Here is an 18,556-nt window from a genome sequence, read left to right as displayed (position 1 = left end):
AGATTTTTATCTTTTTCCTTAAACAAAAAACTCACCATGTCTATTCTTGGTCTGCTTTCATTAATTTTGCCAGGTATACTGTGAGCTCTTTCCCTTGTGGATTGAACCCTTGTTCCATCCAGAGACGTCTCCATCAGCTACAACCTCCCTAGACTTGCCCGTGTCTCCGGGGCTGGGGTCCAGCCAAAGAGACCATGGCCTGTTTTCTTCACTCCTCTGCTCCCAGCCATGCTCAAGACTGGCTGAAGAAATAGAGAAATCATAAAGGTGGACGGGAGTGGGAACATCACTGATTGCCTCCAAAACTAGCTCTCCTCTAGTGAGGGGATGCCTGCTCTGTTTTCTGCTAAATGTGGACTCAAGCAAAGATCAGCTGAGAGGTCCAAGTCTTTCGTGTCTCCACCAGGACCCACCTTGCTGTTCTCATGCAGACGAGGCACTGGGTGTGGGCCTCCATGTCGTTCCTCACTCAAACCAAATCCCTCTAAAATATACAATATTTGCCCCAAACTCCAGGTCCAGTGGGCTTAAGTTTCAAAGCTGTTGGACGCTTTTATTTTCAATATATCTTAATGGGAAGTGGCAGAGGACATATCAGGTCTGGTCAAGTAGCTCTACATAAACCATGAGATCTGCGTCCTCGTTTATCTGGGAGGAAGAGGATGCTGGAGGGGGGGTCCATCAAATCCCAAGGCTGTGGCAGCACCAGGATGAGACCGGCACCTCCTGACTTAGCCCAGCACTGACATGGAGAGCCTCACACGTGTCTCTCAGCCACCCTCGTGTCCCCTTCATCCCGGTCTCCTGTCTGGTTACATCCTGTTTCTCTTGGTCGGTGTCTCTTTATCTCTTGGCTTCTGTGGTCCGGAGTTAGGAGGGGGTTTTGACCAGGGGCATGGTAGTGTTTGGTCTCTGGGGCCTGAGCCCACACACAGCATGCTGACGAGCCCCAAGTCCCGGAGCAGGTGCTCCGTGTCCCTGGGCACCTGCAGGCGGAATGTGAGAGGAGAGAGGCGTGTTTGTAAGGGCTGAGTGAACAAAGGACGCCAGTTAAGCAGCTTTCAGGCTCTGAGGCGGCTTCTGGACGTCTAGAAGGTTCTCTGGGCTGGGGTTGTACACAAGACCAGTGAGAGCCTGGGTGGGTTGAAGGAAAAAATGAAGCATCCATAGCAGTGTCCACAAGGAAAGAGATTGTCCTGTCCCCTGGCCACAGTCAGATGAGCAGCCACCCTTTGTGTCCACAGTTCATAAAGCACAGTGCCCTGGCATATTTCCTCAGGAAAAAAAATGAAGACCCGTCACCTCCAGGCGTCTTTGGGTTGAAATGAAACGCAAACCTGAATTCTTTGCATCTTGGCATCTGGACAGAAGAATGGCTGGTCATGAGCTGCGACATCTCCATCGTGCAGCGTGCAGCTGCAGACCCTGCACACAGCCTTATGGTCATGCCAAGCAGTTTGGCCATTAACCAGCCGTGCAAGCTCAGGCAGGTTACCTAACCTGTCTCGGTTCCTGCTTCTGAAATGTAAAGATAATGGAGCCTACGTCATGGGATTACCGGAGGACTAGATAAGATAACAAACACAAGGTATTTGACACAGAAAGTGTACCTGAAAGCAGGATGGCTCCCTGTCCCCTTTCTTCAGAACCAGGCTGAGCCCCTGCTCACACAACAAAGGCCGACTGGCTTTAGAGATCAAGTAGGTCAGCCGCAGATGCTCTTCACGTTTCTAAACCTTTTGCACAGGAAACCTGAGATGAGAGAACGTTTGAATTGGCTCATGCAAAGAACAATATTTGCTTGAGGTTAGCTCCTGCGTTATGAATTTTTAACCTCACATAAATCAAACTGTAAAAATGGACAAAGGCTGAATTTCCTGTGCCAGGACCAAAATAGAAGCCACCTCTGTCTCTGAAACAATTCCGATTATGTTTCCATATCCAAATCATGCTGAGATGAATAGCTGGAATATTTATATTTAGATCCTAAAGTATAATGTAAAATAAATGGAAATAGTCTATCTTCTCGGTCTTGACGCTGTGCCGCTGTTTCCATTTGCAAAGACCAGGCTGTGGAGAGGCCACTGTGGCCTGAGGCAGAATGTTGCTTCTCCATGCTCGTTCTTTTCCCCACAGCTGTTGTCACCAAGTCCTCACCACTAAATGTTTAATAGAAAGCCCCCAGGGGAACCGGTCTATAGCAAGATTTACAGAAGCTTTGTACTGAGAAATATACACACTTTCTAAGATCCATGAGATCGAATCTTATATCTGCAGAGGGCAATATTTTAATTAAACAATGATTTCCATTAATTCAAAAAACGAATCTTTAGCAACTCCTATGAGATATGAACCTAGAATATAAAACAACAGATACAAAAACCACCAAGAGATTTATCTTCTTTCAATCTAGTGGGAAAGGAAGATAGGAGAGCACCCGAAATACTGGAAGGCAGAAAGAAGCGTGGCCTTGAGAGAGTTACAAGCGGGTGCGAGAGACGTGTAGAAGCAGGAAAGACGTCACCACAAAAGGTGGAGTTGGCTGACCTTTAAAGGATGATAAAGGTTTTAATAGGAAAACTGAAGCTGTAGAAGCCAAGAGAACTGTGGCTCGGCTGATGTGAAACCAGCAACAGGGTGTGGGGTGGAAGTCCGTGACATGAGGCTGGAAAAATAAACTGGAGGCAAATCCAGAAGCAGCTAGATTCCAGGCTCAAGCCAGAGCCTTACAGGAAACTGGAGGCTTTTAAAGGCGTTTAACAAGAAGGTTGATAGATGTCAGCGGTGTGAAGATTCATTCATTCATTCATTCATTCATTCATTTAACAAATGTACTGAAATCCTTGAAGAGGGGTAAACTGGTGGTTAGCAAAACTGATAGGGCCCTGGCCCCGGCGACCTTATAGTCCTGTGGGGTGATGAGCATTCACAAATAAACTCATAAATACCTGTATCGTTACAGGTAGAAGTGAGCACCAGAGAAGGGACAGAGTGGTGTCCAAGGGTCTCAGGGAGCCCTGACTTATCCTGGAGGTGGGGGAGGGAGGGTGGGCGTCGTGAGGAACTGACACTGACATTAGGTCCTTAGGGATCAGTGGAAGATGGAAAACAGGCTGTGGGTAGGGGTAGGGCCGCAGCTCTGGCTGGGAGCCTTCCACGTACAGAAAGACTAGGAGGGAAGAGCCCCAGTGAAGAGGCTGGAATTTTCAAGAAATCAAAAGAAAAGAGAGTGGCATGCAGTGACTCTGGAGGGATGGGGGCGTCTGGGGGTTCATTCAGCGTTTTAAGTGAGAAGTGCAATGGGAAGCCACTAACATGTCTGGCTGGTAGGGTCTGGTTTGTTCTAGAAGGCACTGGGCTGCTGTGCAGATCTGAGGGGGACAAGTTTGAAAGCCAGTGTCATGGTCCAAAAGGGATGTATGGGTGGTCCTCGTGGACTGGGAGAAAAGAGGACAACTTGGGACCTACTTCAGAGGCAGAACTGGAGGAAGAAAGACAACAAATAACTGTGGAATCATAGTGAGGGAGGTGAGGAAGAGAGAGCAGAGGGGAGGGGTTGGAGAGAGATGCGGTGGGGGTTCTGCTCTCTGTAGGCCTCTCTATTATCTGGATAAGGCCCTCCCGTAGGATGACAGTTCGGCAGAAATGCGGAGGAAGTGAGGGAGTGAGCCACAAAGGCAAATGGAGGAAAAGCATTCCTGAAAGAAGGAACAGCAGATGCAAAGCAGAACACACCTGGAAAAGGAAAAGCATGAGGCCAGTAAGGCTGGAATATAGAGACTGAGGGTGACCACAGTGGGAGACGTCAGACACGCGGCTGTGGACAGACCACAAGGCAGGTGATGGGGCTACGGACATTCCAGAAAGCAGGACAGCTGACACATGAAGGCAGGGACTCCACAAGGGCCACGACACCATAGCCAAGCTTTGTCTACAGCATGGGAACCCTGGCTGGCTCCCCAGAGCCTTTGTGACACTGACTCTGCCTGGTCAGCAGACGCCTGGTGCGAGAGCTCATGCTACATGGAACGTCGGAGAAGGCAGCCACGGGAACCAGGCCAGACATGTGGAGGACCCCTACAGCAGCTGTGAATAACTGTGGGCCCCTTGGGAATAACTGTGGGGCACCCCAATGTCATTTGCTCATTCAGTGTCCAGCCTGGCTCCCGGAGAAGCGCCCTTTGGCTTACTGACCTGGCTGGCGTATTTTCCCTGGCTCACTCCTCATATTCCTTTAGGTAATTAAAAGTAATTACCCACCGACTCTCATCCCATAACCCTGGGTCAGAAACACCCGCCTGATGTGCTCCCAGGCCCCAAGCCCCACCCTAAGCGGCTATGCAAGACTCGCTCTGGCACCACTCACTCCCCCTCAGTTCACACCTGCAGGTCAGAGACCGCGTCATAGGACAGCAGGTGAGAGTGACCTTGCTGGGGGGTGGGGGGGGACTTGAAACAAAGTGAAAACAGACATCTAGTGGGCTCCCTGACCATAAACAATCTTGGCCTCAGTTTCCTCATTTCAAGGGATGAGCATAAGCCCGTATCATAGGATAAATATGTGGATTAAAAGATAACTGTTGGCACACGTAAGACACACAGAGCAGTGCCTGATACACACTATTGGAGCAAATGTGTTAGGTGATAATTATTTTTATTATCATCGCCATCCTCGTCACACCTGGAAAAGTCAGAAAATTAGACATGTGACTAGAATGTCATAGAAGTCTGGGAACTCCATAGTATTCCTCCCTGGGGGCATGAGGACAATGCCCTAACAATTCCAAGGGCCAGGGAGGGAAGCGGGAAGGAGAGCAGAGGGGGTGAGCATATCTGAGTCCACTCTGGAAGGGCCCCCCAGCGCATAGGTGAGTGATGCTCTCAAGAAGTGTTGTGATGGAAAGGGAAAGAGATGGGGTGTGGTCGGAGGGTGACGCATTGTCATGGGAGAGATTCGTGGGCATCTTTTAGAGGCTGGATGTATCCCTCAGAGTTGCCTCAGGAAAAATGAAACCGGTGCAGAGTTTTCAAACAGAGAGAATGCAATGCAGAGACTTTGTGACAGAGGTGACGGACCAGAGAGGGGCTGGTGATTCACCCAGGAGTGGCCACAGCGGGCAGCCGCTGCCTCCCTAGGCTGGAGGGATAACCAGCAGGGGTGACGCTGCCAGAACCCCGAAGCTGGGGCAGTGGGGAGGGAGCTGAGTCTGGTGGGGGGAGCAGAGCCAGGTGTAGGGAGCTGAGCAGGGCAGGGAGAGTTGAGCGGGGTGTGGGCAGCTGCCACCAGAGATCCAGCAGCAAGCAGAGTGGGGCGCAGACCCCAGCATCCCCTCTCCCCCTGATGTCCTCTAATCTTCCTCCAGGGTCTCCAAGGGGCCAACCCTGCCCAGTAGCTGGAGGACTAGGGAACCTGGGCATGGGGTCCCTGTGACCCAGAGAAAGATGATCTGAGAGCTGGGACCAAGAATAGACAGCATCACGGGGGGCTATGGGAATGCTGGGGACCAAGCAGAGGGAGGGGAGAAGCAGAGACCAGGGTGGCCGTGGGAAAGGGGAAATGGAGGACATGGGGTCCGAGGTGTGGACACAGGGCTGGGGGAAGGAGAAGAGAAAATGCCGTCGTTCTGAGGAGACGGGGACTTGGAGCTCACGTCCCCCTGGTAGGTAGAGGACAGCTCGCCGGGTGCAGTGGGGACAGAGAGCGGCTGCCCTGGGGGCCCGAGCCACCTCTGTGAGGGCTCACCTGGGACCCAGCAGGGACATGATGGGGAGCAGACCCAGAGACGGGGACACTGGCTGGCTCTGGGAGTCCACCCATGTGAGCCCAACTTGGGGGTCGCACCACCTACCTCACAGACTGAGAAACTGAGGCCAGAGAAGAATGCTCACCAACCCAAAGGGGCAGGGGCAGGACTCTGATGATGCCGAAGCCCAGGTCCCTTCTGCGGACACTTTGTCCCCTGTGGCAGGAAGTGAGGGGGTCTGGGAAGGAGGCCCTGGTGAGTCGCGAGTGGAACGATCACCCTGGAGTCTCCGTCACCACCCGCAGCCAAGCCCAGGTTTTCCTGGGCGCCACCTCCTACCCTCACTCCCCACCCCTGCTCTGTGACCACCCCCAGCCCCCCTCCTGTGCACACTCACACATGCACTTCCACACCTAAATCACCCTCACTCGCTCACATGTGCACACACGCATGCACCCCACCCTCAGCTACCCTCAAACACACTCTCATGCGCATCCACAAACACACACACTCACACATGAACGCCCACACTCAGATACCTTCAAACATACTCTCACATGCACACTCATGTGAACCTCACACACTCAGATACTCTCAAGCACACTTACATGCACCCACACACTCTGACACCCTCAAATACACACTCAGGTACACTCACACTCTTGCACACTCACATGTGCTCCCACCCCTTGCACACTTGCTTCCACACTCACCCACTTGTCTGACACTCTTGCACACTCGTCCGTGTGCTCACACACTTGCAGTGACACCTCTTGCGTGCTCACACATCCTCTCACACACACTCACACCAACAGCACAGCTGTCCATCCACCTGCAGGCAGAGCCATCCTCACACAGCCCTCGCTGTGGGAAGCCCCCCGTTCTTCAGGGCTCTCCGGAGGAAGCCTTCACTGATCCCCACAATTAGGTCACTCCCACAGTAGAAGCCCTTGGAGGGCCACATACCTCTTCTGTAAGCCCTTGTCCCCTTTGTTTGTGGGATTCCTGGACAAGCTTCTGACTTGCCCCTTTGAGCTGAGGTGCCAGGCAGTCGGGCAGGCCCCCCATCTGATGTCACTCCCCTCCCCATTTTATGCCCAACGCCCAGCACCTGGCTCTTGATAAACACATGATGGAGGAATGAACGGATGGATGGATGAATGAAGCCCAACAAGGCTGGGAGGGAGAGAAAGCCCCAGAGCCAGAAGAGAAAGATGACACATAAACTTGGGGGCCGTGGGCGAGAGGCAGTGGGAGGTGTGTGAAGCAGTGGTGAAATGTTTATTATCTGAAGAGCTGCCTGGAGAGTCCTCCAAGGGAGAGGCTGGTCTTTGTTCAGGATCCGCTCTAAGTGGGTGGGGGCGTGGGGGCAGCCACGTCCCCTGAGGGCTGCCTGTGGGCTGGTGCTCTGCTTCAGAGGAGGGGAAGTTGCCCCAGCTGAGGGGGGGAGAGCAAGGAGGAAACAGCGGGAAGGAAGAGAAAGGAGGAGAGGGAGGGGGCAGCAGGGTGAGGGGCTGGCACCAGGCAAGGACAGAGGGCTGCGCAGAGCCGGCTCTCCAGGGGTCACACCTGTCTCATGCGCTCTGTCTTATTTCTGCACCACTGCACACAGGCCCGCCCACAAAATTCCTTCCACTCGCTTGAGAAGGACCTTACCTTGGTGGTGGGAGGGGGATGGAGAGTGAGAGAGATGAGGAAGGGACAGAGTCTCACATGGGGACTGAGGATAAAGAGCCGTGTTTGCATTTCGGCACAAAGGCTGGAACAGAGCCTTCTCAGTAGATGAACAATAACATGAGTTCACAGAATCTCGTAGAACTCAGCATCATGTCTTCCTGGTCAATTTGGTAAGCCTGTCCCCCAAATAAATTCGGTCCGAAAGAAAAACAGGCAGCAGAATGTAAATTATTTTTTGAACGTTCCTATGATTGTTCCAACGCTTCTTCCTTTTTACCCAAGATTCTCCAGTACCAGCTTGTTTCGATTTTCCAAATGACCGATGCTGTAGACCATTGCCATATAGCTGAAAAATTGCGTCTTCTACTTCAGTGACCCTCAATCCTCTCTGTGCATTCGGAGCCCCGGGGGAAATTTTCAAAGCTGCAGGTGCCAGGACTTCCACCCGAGGAGATTCAGAATCAGTTCACCTGGGCTGGCGCAGCTCTGCTTTTAAGAAGCTCCCAGGGGCCGGCCCCATAGCCTAGTGGTTCAGTTCAGTACGCTCTGCTTCTGCAGCCCAGGTTCAGACCCACACCACTTGTCGGCAGCCGTGCTGTGGCAGTGACCCACAAACAAAATAGAGGCAGATTGGCACAGACATTCGCTCACTGACAATCTTCTTCAAGCAAAAAGAGGAAGATTGGCAACAGATGTTAGCTCAGGGCCAATCTTCCTCAGCAAAAAACAAAGGAAGCCCCCAGATGCTTCAAATGTGCATCCGGGTCTAAGAACTGCCACTGTGTGGTGTTTAAGCTGATGCCATTTCACCCAAAGCCTCAATGGTTGTGTAGATGCCCAAACACTTCTGCTGAGAAGAAGCTTCCAGAAAACACACTGACGAACCCCTCAACATAGCTACAAGGGCAGACCAAATGTTTTGGATCCATCAGTATCTGAACCCAATAACTTTGAAAATGTTTCTGTTTACAAACCAAATGGAACAATCTTAAAGGTGGATGACATGGGAGCAGAGGGGTACCCGGGGGTTTGGTTCAATGATAGAGAGCATCAAAATGAGGCTAGAAACTCTGATGAGGAGTGTGTCCGTTTCCGTTAATTATTTGCAAGAGTTTCTATCTTATTTTGAATAACTCAGATTGTTCTTCTTGTTCAAATCCAATGATAACCAAAAGCTATGAATTCTTTGAAATATGGACTGAAGCTTAGAATGTACGACCTCTTTTCCCCTTCCGAGATATTATGTCTGTACTATTTTAATATAAGACGTAGGCACAGCCTTCATAAATATCATCATATAATCTTTATTCCTATTTAGGAAAAATTCAGCTTCCTTTTGAGAGAAGAGACCGCTAAGAATCCAGTTTCTATAGAGAAATAAAAAGGGTTTTCTGCTTAGTCTCAAATGGCTTTGGCCACAATTAGATTTCAGTGTGGAAAGTGGGGCAACTTGTTCAAGGTGAGACAGCACGGGAAGAATGCAGAGCCACTGGGAAGTGAGTGACTGCGAGACAATCATCAAACATCCTGAGCCCCATCTCCCCGGGGGAACGAGGGGAGCAGGAGTCGGTGACGCCCAGGTGCTGACCACTCAGAGCTTGCCCCGCGGTCTCAGCACACAGAGGACCTGTGGACAAGACAGAGGTGGCCTGCCCCACATCTCCTCTATGATGTCATACCCTCTTATCATCCTAGCAAGAATTGCAGGTGACACTGCGCCTGGTGAGGTAGCATTATTTCCGCCATCGCTCGTCTTCCTTCTTGCCCTCCCTTCTAAGAACTTATTATCTGAAAGCGTTATTCAAGCATATTTGTTTGTGCCCTGATTATTGCCTGTCCACCCCACTGGAGTGCCACCTCCACTGGGGAGGGGCTGGACTGTCTTGTTCACTTGTCACCCTCCAAACCTAAAACAATGCTCGGCACATGAGAGCATCCGTCTGTTGGACGAATCCATTTGCATGTGAATATCTCTGTTTGCACATAATCTATGTAAATGTTTGAGGGGTAGATAACCGGACACACCAGCAAACAGCTCATTCTCATTCTGTCTTCATGGGCTCTTTCTATAAGAAGAAACTGTAGGACTCACTTAAAATCCTCATTTTGTTGGCTCTGACTTGAGATAAACAAGATCTCAAAAAAGAAAAAAATTGCTCAAGTGAGAACTAGTTGTTTTTCTCCTTTGGACTTTTCTTTCTTCTTTCTTTTTTTTCTAATAAAGCCTCTCAAGAAATTCAGTGTTCTGGTGGAATTATTATTTTGCTTGTTGTGCTCATCGTGAGTGGGTTTCCTTTGCCCCCCCTTAGATCTCCTTCCAGGGACATTGACATGTCATCCAGATTTGAATGGTCATCAATGCTTTGTCCAGTTTGGTAAGACAAACACATCCATAAACATTCTTGTCTATAATCATGTTATTTTTTCCAATTGAGTGTCAATATCCTACAGTCAATGTGAGGGGCTGTGGCAGGCAGGATGTCAGTGACCTAGTCCCCAGAGCCTGTACATATGTTACCTTACGTGGGAAAAGGGACTTTGCTGACGTGATTGAGTTAAGGGTCTTGAGATGGGAGATTATGCTGGAATATACAGGTGGACCCAGTGTCATCACAAGGGTGCTTAGAAGAGGGAGGCAGGAGACTCAGAGAAAGTGAGGTGAGGATAGAAGCAGAGGTGACAGAAAGAGACAGAAAAAGAGGGAGACTTGAAGATGCTCCATGCCTGGCCTTGACCGTGGAGGACGGGTCCATGAGCCAAGGAATGCAGGAGGCCTTAGAAGCTGGAGAAGGCAAGGAAACAAGTTCTCTTCTAGAGCCTCCAGAAGGAGCATAGTCCTGCCAACCCACTTTAAATTTCTCGCCTCCAGAACTGCAAGAGAGTAAATTCGTGTTGTTTCAGGCCACTAAATTTGTGTGATTTGTCACAGCAGCTATAGGAAAGCAATACGGGGGAGGGAGAGGGAGCTGACTGTTGACAAAATTTTGAAGCAGACACTTGGCCTTCCCGCTCCGTCACCTCTCCTCTGCCTCTTCCCTTTAATTCACTCTAACAAGCATTTCTTGAGCACCTGCTAAATCTTACACACACAATTCCTGCCTCATCCCTTCTGTCCACACTGGCCCCATCAACCTCTGCTTTCAAGATGGCTGCCTCCACTAGACATCTGTCTCTTGGGGTGACTCCTCCTAGTCTTTAGTAGGACTCCATGTGGGCCTTTGTCCTTCAGTTATGAAAGGAACGCAGGATTACTTTCAAAACTTTAAAGATATAAAAACGTATGAGGAAGGAAACGAAAAGGATCAGTAACCCCACACTCAAGAAATAATCTTCCTTACATGTTGATGCATTTCCTTCCAGTCATTTTTCTGAAAAGGTCTCTCAAATATCCCTGGGTCTCTCTTCCATGTGGCCCCCAGGAGGTTCAAGAAGATTTGTTCCCCACTTCTCTTAGTTCGTGTCTCAGTCAGCTTGGGCTGCTGTAATAGACGACCATAGACCGCGGGCCTTAAACAACCAACAAGGATTTCTCATGGTTCTGGAGGCTGGAAGCCCATGAACAAAGTGCCAGCAGGGTTGGGTTCTTGGTGAGAGTCCCTTTCCTGGCTATGTCCCTACATGGCCTTTCCTCGGTGAGTGCACTCATAGAAAGAGGGAGATCCCCTGCCTCTTCTTATAAAGGCACTAATTCCATCACGGGGGCCCCACCCTCACGACCTCATCTAAATCTCATCACCTCTTGATGGTCCCAGCTCTTCATATGCCCACTTTGGGGATTAGGGCTTCAATGTACAGATTTTGGGGGGACACAAACCTTCAGTCCACAGCAGCTTATACTCCCCCATTCTACCTCCAATTAACTTGGAGCATCCACAGGGGTTCTCACGCAGGGGAAGAACCCTGCTCCTTCACTCCAACCACCTTGTGCTGTCAAGGGCATCTAAGATGCTCCTTGGCACTAGAGCCATCACCACCCAGGAGGACACCACCTCCCTCACCAAGGAGTCCCCAAAACACCCCAAAGGCTCCAAGGGCCAAATGGGACTGTGTTCTCCTCCACCTGTGCTTAGCCATGGACCTATTCCATACTCCTGGAGGGAAAAGAGAAATGCCATTTTTCCCAGTTTCTTTTGTACTTTGTCATCTGTCTCTGAGAAAACAGCCCCATACACTTAGCCTGCACTGCCCACGCCTCAAATTCCTTCCTCATGGGCCCTGCCAATTACTCAGGCAAACAGACATGATGTGGGGAGGGGATGTCAGGACATCACCAGCCCCCTGGTCAATGTCAATGTAAGCTTGCAATCAAGCTATGTGTGTGTGTGTGTGCGCGCGCGCATGCATGCACATGTGCCTGTTTGGTTATACATGTAACATAGCTGTAATCCTGCAATAAGCACAATTATGTGTCATTTGTTGCTATATGTCATTTAAGATTATATTATGAATATTCCTGCACATTAAACTTTTCGAAACTTTTTTTTGTGTGTGCTGGGAAAGATTCACCCTGAGCTAACATCTGTTGCCAATCTTCCCTTTTTTTTCTTTCCTCCCCAAAACCCTAGTGCACGGTTGTATATCTAGTTGTAAGTCCTTCTAGTTCTTCTATGTGAGCCACCCTCACAGCATGGCTACTGACAGACCGGTAGTATGGTTCACGACTGGGAAATGAACCCGGGCCACCAAAGCAGTGAGAACGCCAAACTTTAACCACTATGCCATCTGGGCTGGCTCTGGAACATTGTTAATCATTGTCTCTATTCCAGTGCATTGACACACCATGGTTCATTTCTCCTGACTGGGCATTTGGGCACTTTGCATGTTTTCCCATTTTAAATAATCCTGCAAGGAATGTCTTTCCATATCAACCGTTGTTAGTTGCTTTGGGGTGAAATTACTGTGTCAGAGGGCACTTAAATGTTAAGCCATGACTCTGATTATAGAACAAAATGCTTAAGCACAATAGGAAATTGCCAAGCAAAGCAAGTGCAATTGCTGTGTGGGGCTGGGAGTGGTCCCCCTGGAATCACAGCTGGTGGGAGGGGTCTAAGATACGTGTATATACGCCCTTAGCTCCTGCCCCTTCTCCCCAGAGATTTCTCTTATAAGCAGTGAAAACGGAATCTATGGAACTGCCATTAGAGAAGCCAGCATCCAATATTGCCAATTATCAACTGATACCCAGAGGAGCCCTTCGGGGTGTCTGCTGGCATTGCAACAGTGCCCAGCTGACCACCAGCCTATTATGTACTGCATCTTGGGATTCAGCCCAGGATGCATTCAGTTGCTAGAAATGTCACAGCACTTGTTGTCAGTCTTTAGGCAAGACAGTGTGTGCTCCTTCCAGAAATTCAGGGTAAGCCTTTGTCCCTATAAAACAGATACAAAGTCCAAAGCACCTGAACAGCTGGATGATGTGCCAGTCGCTGGCACTCAGCACGTTCCATTGATTCTTCTCACATCCGCCTATTTGTTGAGATGCATGAAATTACTCTGTGACCTCTAAACTTGGAATCCACTTTCCAAGCCCCAGGGGACTCAATAAGGAATTCTTATATCATATTCAAGAATGCCAAAGAGTGCCAGCTCGCTGCTGTGGCAGCATTGTTGTTAGTGCTGTAGAGTGGGTTCCAACTCCTAGTGACCCTGTGGACAGCAGAGCGGAACCCTGCCTGGTCTTCCTGTGCCATCCTCTCCCATTCTGGTGCTGTATCAGACAACACTCCTCTGCCATTCATAGGGTTTCCATGGCCAATTTTTCAGAAGTGGGTGGCCAGGTCCTTCTTCCTACCCTGTCTTAATCTGGAAACTCCCCTGAAACCTGGCTAGCATATATGCTAGAATTGCTGAATACATGAAATAAGAGTCCTGAAGGATTCATTTGTTTCCTTCAACAAATAGTCATTGAACACTGAATCTGTGCGAGGCCCCGTGCCAAACCTAGAGATGCGGTACAGGAAGACCAGCGTGGCCCCTACCCCCTCCATGTGCCCTGGGGCTCTTTATCGACAGCAGGGGAATGACCTACCTTTGTCCTAAGCATGCAGACCATTGCTTTTCCTCTTTCCAATAAAGTCCTGCAGAAATAATGGCCAGAGCAGTCTTGTTTCCTGACATTCCAACTCACATTCCCTGCGCTCCCCCACAGTGAACTCTCACCTGCCCTTGCAGTGCCGTCCCGTCTCAGGTTTCCCTCCACTCTGAAATGCTAACCTGCATCCTTCTGCTGGAGGACGTCGCACAGCCAACTCTTCAAGGCCTCCCACAACACGTTTACGTGGAGCTTCGCCAAGACTCCAGGCAGAAATGGTTGCACTCTCTCTGTCTCTCTGTCTCTCTGTCCCTCTCATCTCCTAGCTGTTTGTATGTGTCTCTGTGGTGGCACTTACCACATCAGTCCAGGTGGACTAATTTTGCACATGTTCATCTAGCTCCTTCTCCAGACGCGAGCTAACCGAGGACTGGGACATGTATCATTGATGCCTAGTACCTGCTGGTTGGACGAATGAATGAGTGAATAAATGAAGGCATATCTGATGCACACACACTTTAGTCACAAAGAAAGTTTTCCTGAGCTGATATTAATAGAAAATGGGTTTTGAGGTGTTTTCCCAATAGGAGACTCTTACCTGACTCCCGTCCTGCCTTAGGAACAAGAGGATCGGTACGTAAGATGGCTGGATGCAGAGATATAACCTGCATCCATGATGCTGAAAAGGACCAGTGGCTTGTAACAGGCTTGGATCCATAACCCTGGACTCACTGCCCCTGTCTGTTGACAAATAGGGCTCAGAAACATTGTGCCACGAAGCATGAGATGACAAATCCACCACTGTCACAGTTTGACAAAAATAAACATTAATGGTAACCCACACGTTATCCTGGCCCTCCACCCCTGGGAGATTTGGTAGAACTTAACCCAAACCCCAGTGCCATAGCCTGTGGCTGGCTGGAGCTCTCACCACAATTTCTGTGTGCTCCCACAGCCCATGTCTCTCTCCTCTGCAATCCTGTGACCTCGTGGGCTGGCACTAACAGACACTGAAAACCAATTTTGCCTCTTTAGCAGTTTCCCACAGGAAATCCATTCACATAAAGTGGTTTATGATTTCTGTTCAATCTGTACTAGAGATTTTGTTTGTCAAAGAAATAGTCAGACACGCACAACATCACACAAAGAGACGCACCATCTTGTTTCAATACTGCTTCCCTCTTCTATCTTCTCTCTTCCCCTTTCTTTCTGGTGAAACCAAGATATTCCGCACCTGATTCCGGCCCCACGCTTTGGTCTATCCTCAGTCCCTTAAGGTATTAGCGTCTATACCCACTCAATGCATTAATAAACTCCTCTGAACAAATATGGAGCTCTCACTCCTAATGGTTCTGGTGATTCTGACTTTCTCCATCTCGCTTCATCAAATACGGAGCAAAGTTTAACTGTTCCCCTCCCCCTAATCCACAGGACTCTTCTTTAGAAATTGATGTGAATAAAAAGAGTATGGTTGTTGGGAAATAACTACCTTTTTCATGTTTCTACGTGGTCAGGGCTTTCTGAGCAGAGCGGTGGTGATCTGGGAGAAAGGATGCTTCCCTGCAATGACCCTTGGAAGTTAAAGACAGTGACCACTGCAGAGATTGACAGCTCTCCCTCCCCTGGAGACAGCTGAGTACATTCCAACGAGTAACGAACTCAGAGACCTTCCTGTTCTCTCCCCCGAGAGCATCTGTTTACAGTCCAGAGCAGAGCTCTCTTTCTATCTGGGTCGGGGGGACGGGCAGCAGCTCCTAGTCCCTCCTCTGTGGCCCAGACCCCAGCACCTGCAGGTCCGCCTGGATCTCACCACACCACAATGTGGGAGGTTGGAGCTTGGGGCGTTGGCACTAAGTTGGCTGGGTCAGTAATTACAAGTCTGTCTCTGGCCCAGAGACCTCGTGTTTCCCACCAGGATGAATAAATAAGTCTAGATATAAAAACATGCAACATGGAACGAGGACACCCACTTTTTTGCAATTTGACTGAGGATGGATCTCTTCTTTGAACTTCAGTATTTCTTAGATAAATACTCTAGAATGGGGTAGAGGAGTATGTAAAGAAAAAACCAGGGAAGAGATCATTAAAGTCCCTAAGAATATATTTTATGGCGATGTGTTGTACATTTAATCAAATCTAAGATACTAATAATTATAAGACGAACCATGATTTTATGTAGCACTAAGAAAAAAAGAAACAAGCTGTCAGTTAACTATGACACAACGCCTTCTAGTACCTCAGAATTTTAAATTTATTGAAAGAAGTTTTCAGACTTATTTAGATATAGATGTTTATCCTATAAGGGACATAATTTGCTTAAGGTATTCATAAAACTTTTTCATATTTAGAGTCTCATACTTATGGATTTCATTCCAATTTAGTGTCATTAATGTTCGTGTTGCAGAAACAGCATTTTTCCTTTTAACAGTTGTATTTTTCTTCCAATTCTGCAGATTTTAGTACTGGAAATCTCTTGATTCCATGGGAAGGTGTTGCTGGCAGGTTTGCAGGCAACAGGCCGGGCTCAAGTTCCTTTTTCAAATGGTCCTCTAATGGGTTGTTGACTGAAACATGGGGAAGTCATAGTGGTCCAAGGAGTCTGTCAGAAATAAACACACGTGCATTTCACAAGTGTGCAGTCAATGACAAAGATATCCTAACTGTCATCAGGCCAGTAGGGATTGCAGGAAGCCATCAGCTGTCGTACGCATCCCGATTTCAGACATATTGAAATGTGAAGAAACGTGCTTCTTTGAATCAAGTCAATATGGTATCTGAGATAACCTTCTTGACCTTAAAAAAGGGAGAGGGGAGAAAAAAATAGTAGTATCGATTGACTGAAATTAGTCTACTAACAACATGAAGAAAAACATAGCTAATAATCCCCATTAATTGTCACCATGGAAATTTTTAAGGTGACTAGAGCCAGTTTCTGAATTCTCCTTTCTCTCAAAATTCCCAATAAATGATTAAGCCCCAAAAGACTTAGATTATGGAAAATATATGGGCTGCAAAACAGAAGAGTACATAAGCAAGCCAGTGACTGAGGATTTGACGTGAGATGCAGTATAGACGGAAGGAAGATTTCATGTGAGATACAGTACAGATAGAAGTAGGTAGAGGGTATCCTAGCTGCTCTGACTCCAGGTGAGAGTAAGCCCACCCAGACAGTGAGTGGAGAGCATGCCCTCAAATCTCCAAATGCAGAGTGTCAGGGGCCGACCCTAAGAATAAGATGGCAGCTCATCAGTAGGAGACAGACATCCTGAGCACAGCAAGTGCTCCTGGGTCCTCACCTGGAGCAGCTCACTGCTGGTTCCTAGACATCCCTGAGGAGTGGGGATGCCCCGGTTAACAGAGCCTGCACCCACACTGGGAAAAGGAACTTCTCTGGGGGGCCCAGCACTACACTTCCCAGCCAAGAGCCTGCTGCATCAACTCCACATCTTGAGAGGAAAACTCACGTCTGATTGCTCACCAGTCCATCTCCAGACCCAGTCAGCAGCTGGCACAGAGCAGGTGCCTAACTGTTGACTTCATTCATTTCACACATATTTATTGAGAGCCCAGAAAGGGCCAAGCGTGGTTGAATCGCTGAGAATACAGGAATGAACCGAGCATCAGAGTCTCCCACAGCGAGGCTTACATTCTAACAGAGGCCACAAACAGATGCCTACATCCCGAGTCAGGTGGTGATGGATACCCTGTGCTTCAGGGAAGTGGGAAAGGGATGGAGAATTTAGGGGAAAGATGAGCGTGGGTGCTCCTTAAATAAAATGGGCAGGAATCGCACTCACACAAGTGCGGTGGGACCAGCCTCCACACTTATCAAAAGCCGTGCTCTCCAACATCCGTGTTACCCAAGACTGAAGGTTAAACACATTCGCGTATAGTCTCTGTGTGGGCAGACAAGGCCTCCGTGATCAGGATGCAAAGGATGGAGGTTACCACCAGATGCCCAAAAAGACGAAGGAGTTCAAGAGACGGGCACCTTTCTGATGAGTTAGAACTAACGTCCCCTAAGAAATGGACTCGCTTCAAGGAGCAGGAGAGAATGATCTCCAAACTGTTTTTTTAATACACAATTTTTACTCTCAATGCGATTGGCGAGACAAGGCAGTTCTGGAAAGAGAACGTCATCCAGAGGTCAGCGAAAATTGCTTTCAGCGGAAAAGCCATTACCAAATTTTAAAACGCAATAAAAGAGTTTAATAAGGTGTCCAGTTTACAAAATAAATCTATAAAAATCAATAGCTTTGTTTTATACCAACAATAATCTGGCGGAAAATGTAATGGGAAGAAAATTCCATGCACAATCATAACAATAAATATGAAACACCCAGGAACAATTCTCATGAGGTATGTTGAAGTCCTAGATGGATGCTTTAGAATGTACTTGTAGAGAGGAGAAGATATATCGTGCTCCTTAGAGGGAACAATTGATATCGTCATTTGAATTTTCTGTGTTGTAATTCTCATTACACTTGTATTAATTTGCTCTAGCATGTGTATTCCCCACTATGCTGTAAGCTCGATGATGGCAAAGACTCTGTTTCACGACCTGCTGTGTTCTAGGATATATCCAAGTTCCTAGTCCACAGCAGGTGCTCAAGAAATATTGGCTGGGGGCCGGCTGGGTGGCCCATCGGTGAAGTTCACATGTTCCACTTCTCGGCGGCCCCTGGTTCACCGGTTCGGATCCCGGGTGTGGACGTGGTACTGCTTGGCAAGCCATGCTGTGGTAGGCAGCCCACATATAAAGTAGACGAAGATGGGCACGGATGTTAGCTCAGGGCCAGTTCTCCACAGCCAAAAAGAGGAGGATTGGCGGCAGATGTTAGCTCAGGGCTAATCTTGCTCAAAAAAAAAAAAAAGAAATAGCGGCTGGATCAATGAGTGAAGATGGAGATGACCACAAATCAAGGTTGTTTTAAAAGACCTGCAGGGAACCCAAAATTGAATCCTAGAATGATTTCAAACCACAGTGATTCTAAGACCATTGGGAATTTAATTCTCTCAAAATAGTATTCCTGGAGCCTCAAAAATGAGCGTAAGTATTAACTCAGGCAACGTTCCTGGCCTTGAGTAAAAGGATGTTCCCCAG

The sequence above is a fragment of the Equus quagga genome, chromosome 17 (genome assembly GCF_021613505.1).
Source record: "Equus quagga isolate Etosha38 chromosome 17, UCLA_HA_Equagga_1.0, whole genome shotgun sequence".
Taxonomy (NCBI): Eukaryota; Metazoa; Chordata; class Mammalia; order Perissodactyla; family Equidae; genus Equus; species Equus quagga.
Note: the sequence above shows the minus strand (reverse complement) of the source record.